Raw genomic sequence first — 12,315 nt, 5'->3', positions numbered from 1 at the left:
TATTTTAGCTGATAAGAGCTACTCAAATCATTTCCTGAATTTGAGGTGGAACAGATATATCTGCACAACCCACGGCCTTACTAGCGGATTACCGAGTGGACGGCGTGAAAGGGGCCTTCACACACAGGTGGTTTGAAAGGAGGAAACAATAGGGGAGATGCACAGAGCATTTCATCCCCACCAGCAGGAACTTGCACACTCGCCCCCAGTCACGTGGGAGGAAGCCCCCCATTTGCACACACGGACAAGAGAGTTCTCGGCCACAGCAACCGCAGGCCAGGAAACTGAGGCGCAGAGAGAGACAGGATTACAGAAGGTTAGGTGGGTCAGCGAGAGGCCTCAGCTCCCAGGGGGCTCCCTGGACAGTGTGCTGCCCACCACCCCAGAGGTCTCCTTCATCCTCGGGAGCGTAGCAGGCAAACCATGCAAGGACCCTCAACGCCCTTCTTCTACCCCGCCTCCTCCCTCCGCTCCAGCCTCCCGACTCTGCTAAGCCCGGCCTGGGTTTGGCCTGGAAGGGTCCAGACCAGGAGACGGGCCCGGCGCCTGTCACAGGGCGAAGGCAGCTCAAACGGTTTCTCTTCTGTGTTTCTCTTTCTCCTTCCATTCCTTTCCACTTTCATCATCCTTTCCTACCTTCCCCCACGCGGCTGTCAAATGCAACTGACCGTATCCCTAGTCCTTTATTTTTTAAAACCCATATTAGGCTTTTCTCTTGTTTATCTTTACTTTTAAAGTCTTATGCTCAAATGACTTATGTCTTTTCAAATATGTATAAAATCAGCTTTGACAGGGTTCTGGGTTTCCAAAGCAGAAGGATTAGATATTTCTCCCTAAGAAAACATAATTTAGTTGTTTCCTGCCAGTTAACCTCCGAATTGCCTTTGTCGGTGGTCACTGGTCTCTGAAAGATTAAAGGGCCTTCAGCCCCGCGGGAGCCGCTAGGTGGTCAGTTCCGTTTGGAGCTACACAAAGGCCGGGGGTCGGGCTGTGGGGAGCCTCGACCAGACAACGCCAGACCCGGGCCTTGGTAGCGCCTCCCAGGATCTGAAAGGATCCCCGAATCCATGCACTCACACCGGCTCACACTCACACACACACCTATGCCGCACACACACCACACATCGTGCGCACACCGACACACCGTGCACGCTCACGCACCCACATAGCAGGCATACACCCACACCCACACGCTCACCCACGGGAGTCCAGGCCTCACTAATTTATAGGGACCAGGAACCCCGACAGGTGCCCTCCTCTCAATGTGCCCCTGGTGTTAACCAGATTTACCGCTGCCCGGAGGGTCCCACAGCCTGTGCGAACTGAAGGACCTCAGGATCCTAAATGTCAAGATCACTTCTCCACCGTGGAAACCCACGTCCAAGGTCAGGGGCCCAGTTCCTATCATGAGTTACTGCTAAGTGAACATCTCTGGGGTGGGCAGGGCAGGGGCTCTGAGAGAGACAGAATCACCAACTTTTTAAACCTCGTTAGATTCTCCAGAAACTTTCAACCCGGCAGAAGTCAGAATTATGATACGTTAAGAGTAAATTCCAAAGAGAAAGAAAGAAAGAGAGAGAGAGAGAGGGAGGGCGGAGGGAGGGAGGGCGGGAGGGAGGAAGGAATGAAGGAAGGGAGGAAGGGAGAAAATGAGAGGGAGGTAGGTGGGTCCCCAACGCCCTTCACCTAAATGCGCTACATGCCAACCCCTCGCCCACACAGGCCACGGCAGGGACCTATTCCGTCTCCTTGGGCAGAACTTGCAGTGGTCCTGTGCTCTGCACCTGGCAACTCCCACTCTCCTTCCCAACACCCCCTCAGCAGTGCCTAGCATGGCCTTGACCATAGCCCCAGGGCAACCCTCGGCGCTGGCCATCACCAGCAGGGCAGTTTCACCTGCAGTGCTTCGTTAAACATCCTGTGAGCCCTCCCTGGGCATCAGGGGAGGTGCTGGGGCCATAGTGAATCCCACACAAACCAGCCTACAGTGTCGGAGGGTTGTGCTGTGAGAGCAGGAGAAAGGAAAGACCTGGGGGAGACCAACGAAGAGCACGCGGAAGCTGTTCACCGCCCTCCGGTCTGGCTGGAGGCCAGATGGATGGAAGCTGCGAGAATGCAGCCAGGGGGGCAGCTCAGCGCTTTTCACTCGCTTTGGGGGCCCCGGCCTCTACTCCTAGACTCTCAGAGACAGAGAGAGAGAGAAAGAATTAAATGACTTCAAAACGGAGTTCCTAGAGCCCAGAGAAGGGAGGCAGCATGCCCAAATCACGCAACAAGTCAAGAACAGACCCAAGATAAGAACCAAGACCTTCTCACGCCTACTCGGGCCTTTTTACTTCCTCATGTTCGCTCTCCAAGCCCTGCTTCCTCCTCACAAGGCTAAAATGATGAGTAGGATTTAAAAATTCCCTTCTACCTTCCCCCCCAAAGGCCAGTTGTGAAACTTGATTATAAGCCACGCTAGATCAAAAATTCCCAGCTTATTTTTAGTTCTATGGAATTTAAAAAAAAATACTTTGTCCCAATGAAACTTAGGAACCCATGCTTTTAAAAGGTTTTCTTATTGTTGTTTTTGTTTTGTTTTTGTGCCAAGCCTGCTCATTTAATTTATTTCCTATTATTTAAATTGAGGAAATAGAAAACTGGCCATGAAGGCTTTTGATGAGTGCACGATGAACCATGTCACCCCAGCATTTGGTATCAGGTAGACATTGGGGGGGTCCCTCTGGTGCCTCCCCAACGCCCCAATCCCAGGGGTGCTGTGAGTTCCTTTGGGCTTTTAGAAAGGGAGATTCACAAATGCTTCTTTGAAACCCCTTGCTCAGATGTGCTTCCAAATTCAGAATTTTTCAGATTTTAGAAAGGTAATATAGTACAGATAGCATGTTATATGTACCCCCAGCAGGGTCTGAAGCACTCATCCTTCTGATGAAAAACTTGTTCATCCTGAGTGGGATAAATAAAAACTAAAAATAGTCTCATGTACCATCAGGCCAGCTTTTGCCTCCAAATGAGTTATGAAAACAAAAACCAAACTGCATTTTCAGAGCATTTTGGATTTTGGACTTGAAAATAAGGAAATGTCAGAAAATAGCTTACGGCTCCATTGATTACTTCTGAAGGTACTCAAGGGCACAGATTTCAAACCTCAACAGTTCAGGGGGAAAAAAAACATACACATGCATTTACAAAATATAGGAAAGACAGGGTGGGAGACTGATCATACAGCAGGTGCAATGCTGGATGCCAACTGGAATTCTTATCCTTATTATACTCCAGTAAGCAACACAGCCAGGTTCATTTCAAGTTTAAAATGAAGGCTTACGAGCTAGAAATATAGGTCCAGAAGAGTGGATTTGGGGGGCTTTGTCGGGGCAATTCCAGAATGCGTCTGTCAGAGAAAGAAGTTCCCTGCTGTTTCCAACTTAAAACAACAAATAAAACGGAGCCTCAAGGAAGTAGATCGAGAACTTTTCAAACACATTTTCTTAAAAGATCAGGCAAAAAGGGAGACTGACAATGTTTAATTCATTTACAGGCACACCTCGGAGATAATGTGGGTTCGTTTTCAGATCACCGCAATAAAGCGAGTCACATGAATTGGTTTCCCAGTGCATATAAAAGTTATGTTTACACTAAACTGTAGACTATTAAGTGTGCAAGAGCATTGTGTCTAAAAATGTACATACCTTAATTTTTTTAATTTAAATTTTATTGCTAAAAAATGCTAACCATCATCTGAGTCTTCAGCAAGTTATAGCAGTCACATCAAAGATCACTGATCACAGATGACCAAAACAAATATAATAAAAATGAAAAAGCTTGAAATATTGCCAGAATTACCAAAATGTGACACGGAGACATGAAGTGAGCAAGTTCTGTTGGAAAAATGGCTCAGACTTGATCGACCAAGGCTTGCCACAAACTTTCAATTTGTAAAAAAACGCAATATCTGGGAAGTGCAGTAAAACGAGGTATGCCTGTATTCTTTGCAATATTCCTGGACCACAAATATTATTAACTTCAGTTCAAAAATTAGAAAACTCAGTAAGCCTAAGACATCTGCCCAAGGGAAAAGCCAGGATTCCACCCAGGTGTGTGGGCTTCAGATGCACACTCACCCTGCAGCCCTGGGATGTTCTCACGGAACTTCTAGGTGCACATTTCACCTCTCTGGATCTCAAAGAGTTGGCATCCTCTTTCCTAGGGTGGGTGGTAAGGAGAGACCACGCTTTGAAAGCACACGGACATGGTTTCAGGTGCCAGCTGTGCAACCTTCCTAATGATGTGACATTATGCAAGTTTCTTAACACCTGTGGACTTCAGTTTCCCCATCCACAGAATGGGGATATCTGTTTCTAAAGCTCTTTAGGGGATTGCTAAAAGTGGATATTAAATGCTCATTATTCAGAAGGTTTTGCTGCCACCCACATTTTACACAAGGAAACACAAGACTCAAAGAGATGGCATAACTTGCGAAAGCCCAGGCTGCTTCGAGCGGGTTTTCTCTGTCTCTCTACTCCAGGTGCCAGGCATCCAGCCTCACCGTTGCTACTGGAAGAGCCTGAGTTTGGATGCCACTGGGAATGAGAGAGCTTGACGGTGTGCTGAGATAGTTGTGTGTCTGGCACTGTTCCTCACGGTCCTAAAACGATGATGCATTTTAATTTATTCTAAAACCCGGAAATCATCAAACCAAATGATTTTTCAAAACAGACATTAACTTAAAACAGAAGGGCATTCTGCAGTGACCAAAGCGTCTCTGAGGTCAGCCCTCCACATCCCAGGCGGTGGAGACCCTGGAACATGGGAGTGAGCTGGTGACGGTCCTTCCCACCGCTGCTGAGCTCCTGCATCCCTCCTGGCTCTCCCTTTTGTCAACAGCCTTGACTTTCAACTATTTATCTGGATGCTCCATCAGACTTGGCTCCCTTTCTACGAGGGGGCGCAAGGTTTCTCTGTTCTTTGAAAACACCCTCGGCTCTCCCCATCCCAGCTCTGTCTCTGCAACCTTGCTGACTAAGGCTGCCGGGTTTTGCTTCTTCACCTGTCACTTTGGGACAGAAGCCCAAGGGTTGATTAGAATCATCGGCTAGGTGTTGGAAGCACCCTTCTAAGTCACCAAATCCAACCTTCCCATATTACCTACAGTGAAAGTGAAGGACGGTGGTCTCCTCTTATCCTCAGGGGATATGTTCCAAGACCGCCGGTGGAAACTACAGATAGTACTGAACCTTACATATACTATGGTTTTTCCTATACACACATGCCTATGATAAAGTTTAATTTATAAATTAGTCACAGTCAGAGATAACACCAGTAACTAATAAAAAATAGACCCGTTATAACAATACGCTGTAATAAAAGTTATGTAAATGTGGCCTCTCTAAGTATCTTATTGTATAAATGTAATGCCTTTTCCATCTTAACTAAACATTCCTTATGTAGCCGTGACTTTTGCCGTATGAGGTGTGACAGAAAAATTAGCATGAATTTCTTACTCTAGATCTTACCAACCTCAGCAAAGATTTTTTTTTCTTTCTTTATTAAGTTGAGAATTTTCACCTTTTCACTGAAAGGAAGCACTTTACGGCTTCTCTTCGGCGCATCCAAATCGCCAGCGTCACCACTCTTGCCCATTATTAAGTAAAATAAGGGTTCCCTGAACCCAAGCAATGTGATACCGCCACAGTCTATCTGATAACCAAGATGGGTGCTAAGTGACTCACAGGAGGGATACGCTGGACAAAGGGATGATTCACATCCCGGGGGGGACGGAGAGGGAAGGTGCTCGATTTCATCACGCCCCTCAGAACGGTGCACAATTTAAAACTGACGAGTTGTTTATTTTTGGAATTTTCCACTTCATATTTTCAGACCGAAGTTGACCGTGGGTACGTGAAACCGCGGCGGTGGGGGCACTACCGTGTCTGCTCCTCCTCCTCCACGCAGGCAGCGAGGACGAGGACGGGGCTGAGAGCAGAGCCGGCTTGTTCGCCGTCCAGGCTTGTACTTTTCTCTTTCAGGCTTCCTCTCCCTGCAACGCGTCAGGTGCACCACAGACAACACCCACGGGGAGGGAGGGGGCGGTGTTGCCATAAGAGGTGAAACAATGACTTCCCCCCTTCCTCCCCGCCCTCCGCACTCTCTCTGACACTCTCCAAGCTCCATTTTAGGTGTGTGTGTCCTGCCTGGAGTGAGAGCTACCTGAGGCCAGGGACAAAGCCATCTCCATCACTGTATTCCATCTAGCGCAGCACAAGGCAAGAGCCTGTCCCGTACACATTTGCTAAGCAAATGAGTGAATGATCTCATTTTTATACTTGACCCATCATAAAACTGCAATTCAACTCTTTGGGGGCATCCCATTTCCCCAGTTTCATTTTTTTTTTTTTAACATCTTTAGTGGAGTATAATTGCTTTACAATGTTGTGTTAGTTTTTGCTATATAACAAAGTGAATCAGCTATACCTATACATATATCCCCATATCCCCAGTTTCATTTTAAAGATTTAATTATCTGTGCCATACAGAATTTTTATCAGAAAGTGAAGTCATTAAATAAGCGGACACCAGACTCAGGCCCTGAGATAATTGCAAATAGAAAAGGATCTGTCTGCAGAGCTAAGCTGGACCAGGTAAGCATGTTGCTGGCAAACATGGCACCGTTTTCAGGACAATGGGGCTCTCAGACCAGGGAAATTCGGCTTCTAAATTACCCAGGAAAGGCTAGGAGTGAGCCATTCTGTAATCGCTTTTCTACCTCCATCTTCCTAGACATGACTTACACTGACAGACGGAATCCCAACCACCCCTGCATCTGTAGGGCCACTGACCCCCATCTTCTGACCTTCTTGCTTCTGTTCCTAGATCCTTGGGGTGCACCTGTCATGCTTTCCGTTCATACGTTCAGTTCTAAAATCAATTGAATTTACTTCAGCGACAAACTAGCAACCCATTCTTGGGCAAAGGAAGCTACTTTGAGCATCACCAAACATTTTTTCTGAACTCAGACATGCCAAACTCCTCTTCACCACTTCTAGGAATGAAGCCTCAGCCAACTGCCGAAAGCCTCGTTCATGCTGTGCTGAGAACAAAACCCTAATAAAGTCTCTAACTATTTACTATGGGTCCGAGTTTCAGCCCTGACCGGTTCCACCCCCATTAAAATCTGCTTGCATACTCCAAACACAATTATTTTAAGTCACTGACATGCCAGCCAAGGAGATGACAAGGCTGTGTACGCTAGCACGAAGAGCAAGTCGGGCCCAGTTTTAAATTCTGGCCCTGCCACTTAACTAGCTGCCGGACTCTGTGCAAGGGACCTTTCCCAGTTTCCTTTACTGTCAAAAGGGCATAATAATACTAATGTCACAGAGTTGCAGTGATGATTTGAGAAAATGTCTATCCATAGATAGGGTAACTTAAAAAAAATAACAGGAAGCTAAATATGCCCAGAATAAAAAATGTGAAGCATTCATTTTAAAGTATTGTCTGACAGAGGAGCCAGAACATGCAATGGGGAAAGGTCACTCTCTTCAATAAATGGTGTTGGGAAAACGACAGCCACGTGCGAAAGAACCAAACTGGGCCACTATCTTACACCATACACAAAAAGTAACTCAAAAAACAGATTGAATCCAAGACCTAAAACCATAAAACTTCTAGAAGAAAACATAGGTGGTAATCTCCTTGCTGTCGGTCTTGGCAATGATTTTTTTGGATTTGACACCAAAAGCAAAGGAAACAAAAGCAAAAATAAGCAAGTGGGACTACATCAAATTAAAGTATTCTCAGAGTAACATGTTTTTGAAACTCAGGGTGTTTGTTGCCATTTCAAATCTGTTCCCCTTTGAGGAAATCAAAGTGTTGCTGATTTGCAGTATCACCATGTTGTAGAACATTGTTTATCTGGTGAGAGATAACTCAAAGATTAACCAGCAGTGCTTAGAACCTGAGCATGGGCAATTTTTAACCTTCCCGGATAATGAATGGATCTCTGAAGGCCAGAATCAGTCCAAAGAGCTCCCCACCATGGTTCTAAGAGGACCCAGAGGCCCAGTAACTGAGAACTCTTTTCTAATCAATATAACTGAGTAACAGCAAGTGTGAGGTGGGCACCATGCCAGACCCTATAAATACATAAGATCATTCACTTCCTAGAAGGCAAGTCTCATTATTGCCATTTTACAGATACAAGAACTGAGGCTCGGAGAGGTTAGATACTCCCTCAGGATCCCACACTTAGGACACAGTAGTAGTAGAGTTTGAGCTCATGGCTGCTTCCCAAAGTCCGCTTTCTTCCCAATCACCATGCTGCCTTGTCAGGTAACTCATGTAGCCTTTGCGAAAGGATTTTGACCAAGATGAAATAGGAGCCAGAGGCTACTATGACTGGATGAGTCAAGACTCATCAAGGGGACTTCCCTGGTGGCGCAGTGGATGGGAACCCACCTGCCAATGCAGGAGACATGGGTACGAGCTCTGGTCCGGGAAGAGCCCACGTGCCGCGGAACAACTAAGCGCACGCGCCACAACTACTGAGCCTGCGCTCTAGAGCCCGCGCGCCACAACTACTGAAGCCCGCGTGCCTAGAGCTCGTGCTCCGCAACCAGAGAAGCCACCGCCACGAGAAGCCGGCGCACCGCAACGAAGAGCAGCCCCCGCTCGCTGCAAACAGAGAAAGCCCGCGCGCAGCAACGAAGACCCGACGCAGCCAATAAATTTAAAAAAAAAAAGACTCAGCAAGGAAGGCAGGGCTGGCTCCTGCCACATGCCTCTCTTCCGACACTGCTCACAGAGCTGAGTGAGGGTCTCGGGAGTCATCACCCATCGCTGCGAGGGCCTGACCGAGGGCTTGCCAGGTGGGCGGTGCTAAGAGAGCTGTATTTCAGCCTCAAAGCACAGGCTGCCTGATTCAACCATAAAGGGGTGGGTGGCTAGTCAAGTCACCATCTCTGGGCTCCACATCTCCCTGCCTTTTCCCTGATCACACCACTTCTTCGATGGTATCATAAGGATCTCTTTTCATGACTATCTTTACCCCCAGACTACATTCTTTGAAAACAGGAATAGTGTTCATGTTTTTTAAATCCCCAGTTCCCCAAAGTGTTATTTGGTACAGAGTAGATGCTCAGTTAATGGAAGGCGCAAAAATAAAGAAATGGATTGATTCAGCATCAACTCTGGACAAGATGACTAGAGAATGCCTCTACTCCTGAGATTTTACAGCTTAATTATTCCTAAGTCAGTTCTTGATCTCTGGGCAGTGGTTTGGGGTCTCTTTAACACTGAGACCTCCCAACAGGAGGAGAACATCATGGGCCCTTCAGGCTTTCAACTTTGTAAAGCAATCCCTGTAAGCTACTCCATTCCATCCTACAAAAACAAGCAAATGTAACCATTCGGACAGATGCTATCAACCCCATTTGAAAGGTTGAAACTGAGGCCCATGTGAGTGAACTGACTGCCCCAGGGCTGGAATTTGACAATGAGGCTGTTGACTCCCAGGTTTTTTCATGCTACCATGGTGCTCTTCCAGCTCATTACTAACAGGCCTAGAGCACTGGCAATGTGAAGGGAGAAAGGGGAGGGATGGGAAAGAAAAGAGTGTGTAGTGAAGGGAAAAATAAAAGGGAAAAGGGGGGCAGCTTCTCTGCAGAGTGTCGCGGACAGCTGACCGTCCGTGACCCAGGGCCGGACAGCTCTGAACTCCTCGCCCAGGGCTGACTTGGGAAGGTCTCCTGGGCTCTCGGTGTCCCTGACTCACCCGGCTGCATCTAAGCCCTGAGAGTAAAAGCAAACTGAACGCTTCTGGGTGCTGAGCATAAACAGGAAGTCACAAGTGCCTTGACTCTCCTCCCAACTTGAGTCCCCAACAGCAGGGTCAAGGGTGCACGAGGGACCTGACAGGCCGCTCTCTGGCAGTGGCCTGCATGGGAGTCCAGTGGGGAAACTGGGGAAGATCCTTCAATGAGTCTCCCAGCACATGGGTTTAGGGGGCTCTGTTGGTCCTCTGGGAGCAGGACCCGGAAGCCCTCAGGGTGGCCAGGCAGCGAGCTGGGCTTTTGCGCACCAGCTCCATCACTTTTCCACCCATTCAACAAAATCTCAGCGCCGACTATGTGCTAAAAGCAGAGTGACCTGAGGGAAGTACCTCACTCTGAGCTTAGTTTTGTCATCTGCAAAGTGGGGACGGCCCCTACCCCACAGAGCTGCCTTGAAGATGAAAGGAAATAACATTAGCGGGCTTCTCCATCACACTTGGGTCTATTATTAGCACCGAGGCAGCGTGCTACCCACTGTGTGCCTGAGACTGTAATGCCTCTGCCACCCTCCCAGAGCTGGGGCCAGGAGGGAGTGTGGCCAGGTCTGTCCCCACCTCTTTCCCCTACTCTCCTCTCACAGGAGCCCGGGGCCAGGAAGAGGTGAAGTTCTGCCAGCCCCCAGCCTGGGCCCAGCGCCCATGTTTATGACTGTTTATTTCAGAGCAAATAGAAAGGAGAAATTAGAGCCATAAAAGACAGAACAACAGACCAATAAAAACCAGCTTCCAGAAGAGTCAGAAGAAGGAAGAGAGGCAAAACTGTCACCATAGCAACACAAGACAGTCAGAAGCAGGCAGGAAAAACAGCCCCTGCTCTGCCCCCTCTCTTCACAGCAAAGCAAGCCCTCGGACCCCCTTCGGGGCTCAGTGAAAGCCAACGACCCACCCTAAAGCTCTGGCCCCCGGGCCCAGGCGCCCAGCCTGACCTGGCTAACAGCCACCCTCCTCATGCTGGCCCAGCACACGTCCCAGCCCTTCGTGGTCCCAGCCCAGCTTTCTGTGCCCTGGGGACACAGCGCTGTGCAGATGGCCCAGGCCCAACCAGAGTGATGGTGACCAGCGAAAGAGGGGAAAAGTTTCTAACAGGGAAAGGAAGAAAGGCCAAAGGGCTGGGGGGGAGACCGAGGCCCTGAATCCCAGCTCCACTACTCTGCCCTGGGTTCCCCGGGGAGCAGGCAGCCGGGAAACAAGGGCATGGGAGGGGAGGCCAGGGCCAGGATGGTGGCCCATCAGTGCTGGACCCTGCACTCCCACACAGCAGGGGCGGAATTCTGGGGAACTGGGGGTGGGGTCGGCAAAGAGCTTTGGAGGTCTTAAATGACAAAAGCTCTTGGTCCTGGTCTCTGGGGGCACTGGTCAGCAAGTCAGGGCAGCTTGGAGGAGGACCCAGGGACCCGCTGGCCCGTTTTGCCAGAGACCTGTCGGTCCTTCGACTGGCAGGCAAGACAGGTGTCTCCACCAAATAGCCTGGCTGGCCCGGAATCAGCCTTTTGGGAAGTGGGTCAAATTGTTCCCAAAGCTCAGGATCCCTAAAGTCCCTTTCTTCAGACTGGGATTCTGAGATGGAGGAGAGTGACGGCAAGGAGGCCTGGGTCCGGGGCACAGCAGCTGGCTGGCTGGCTAGGAAGAGTCCCTGGCAGGTGGCAGCAGAAGAGTCCAGGTGTGCAGGCCCTAGGGACGGGGGCCATCTCTGCCTCTGGGTCTGTAGAGAGTGCTGGGGAGCCGGGCCTCTGGTGGTGGGCATGGGGAAGCAGAGTCGGGGGTCTTCTGGAAGAATGGCTTTGGAGCTGAAGATACCTGGCGTTGGGGGTTGGGGGAGGAGGTTGAGTGGTTGAGGGGCGAGGGAGGTGCCCAGGAACACAAGCAGGAGGCTGTCCTCGGGAGAAGGGGCAGTGGGGCGCCTAGTCGGACATCTGGACGGCGACCGCTGCAGAAGGGCGAAGGGACTGGGTCCTCGGCTCTCCCTCCCGCCCTCCCCCGAAGGCTGCGTCCGGAGCTGGGGAAGGATGGCAGTGCTCGCCGGGCGCCTCCCGAGCCCGCTTCCCTGCAGGCCCCCGGCCGCGCTCCCCGCCGCGCCCCCGCCGGGCCCGCGCCCCGCTCACCACGAGCCGCCGCCGCCGCCCTGCTCGGCCGCCGGTCCGCCGCTGTGGACGCCTCTCCCGCGGCCGCCGCAGCCTGCGAGACGGCCCCGGAGCCCCGCCCCGCCCCGCCTCGCCTCGCCTCGCCCCGCCCCGCCTCCAGCCCCGCCCGCTGCGGCCGCCCCGCCCCAGCCCCCGGGGAGCCCCACCCCCGCCGTCACCAGGCAGGGTCCCCAGAGCCGCGCCAGATCCCTCGTGCTGACCATCTACGCACGCAGAAACCCCTGCCCTTTTCTAGGCCTTGGCCGCTGGCTTTGCCCTCCAGGAGGAAGCCCGGATGTGCCCCTGCTGCTTCTACACACGGAATCCCTCCGTACCCACTATTCCTCTAAAAAAAAAAAACAAAAACGG

The 12,315-nt window shown here is 50.4% G+C and overlaps 1 protein-coding gene across 2 annotated transcripts in view; it reads right to left on the bottom strand.

Moving 5' to 3' along the window:
- Positions 1 to 12,003, bottom strand: part of CYRIA (CYFIP related Rac1 interactor A) — a 107,993-nt gene extending 95,990 nt beyond the window's left edge. Inside the window, exon 1 of one of the 2 annotated variants that reach the window (XM_082426444.1) lies at positions 11,929 to 12,003. The gene's annotated coding sequence lies outside the window, so the exon portion shown is untranslated. The remainder of the gene's footprint in view (positions 1 to 11,928) is intronic. The other variant, XM_082426445.1, reaches the window with a different exon arrangement.
- Between the last annotated feature and the right edge of the window lie 312 nt (positions 12,004 to 12,315).

Source organism: Balaenoptera physalus (genome assembly GCF_965194825.1).
Source record: "Balaenoptera physalus genome assembly, chromosome: 15".
Lineage (NCBI taxonomy): Eukaryota > Metazoa > Chordata > Mammalia > Artiodactyla > Balaenopteridae > Balaenoptera > Balaenoptera physalus.
The sequence above is the reverse complement of the archived record's forward strand: the minus strand, read 5'-3'. Positions and strand labels throughout refer to the sequence as shown.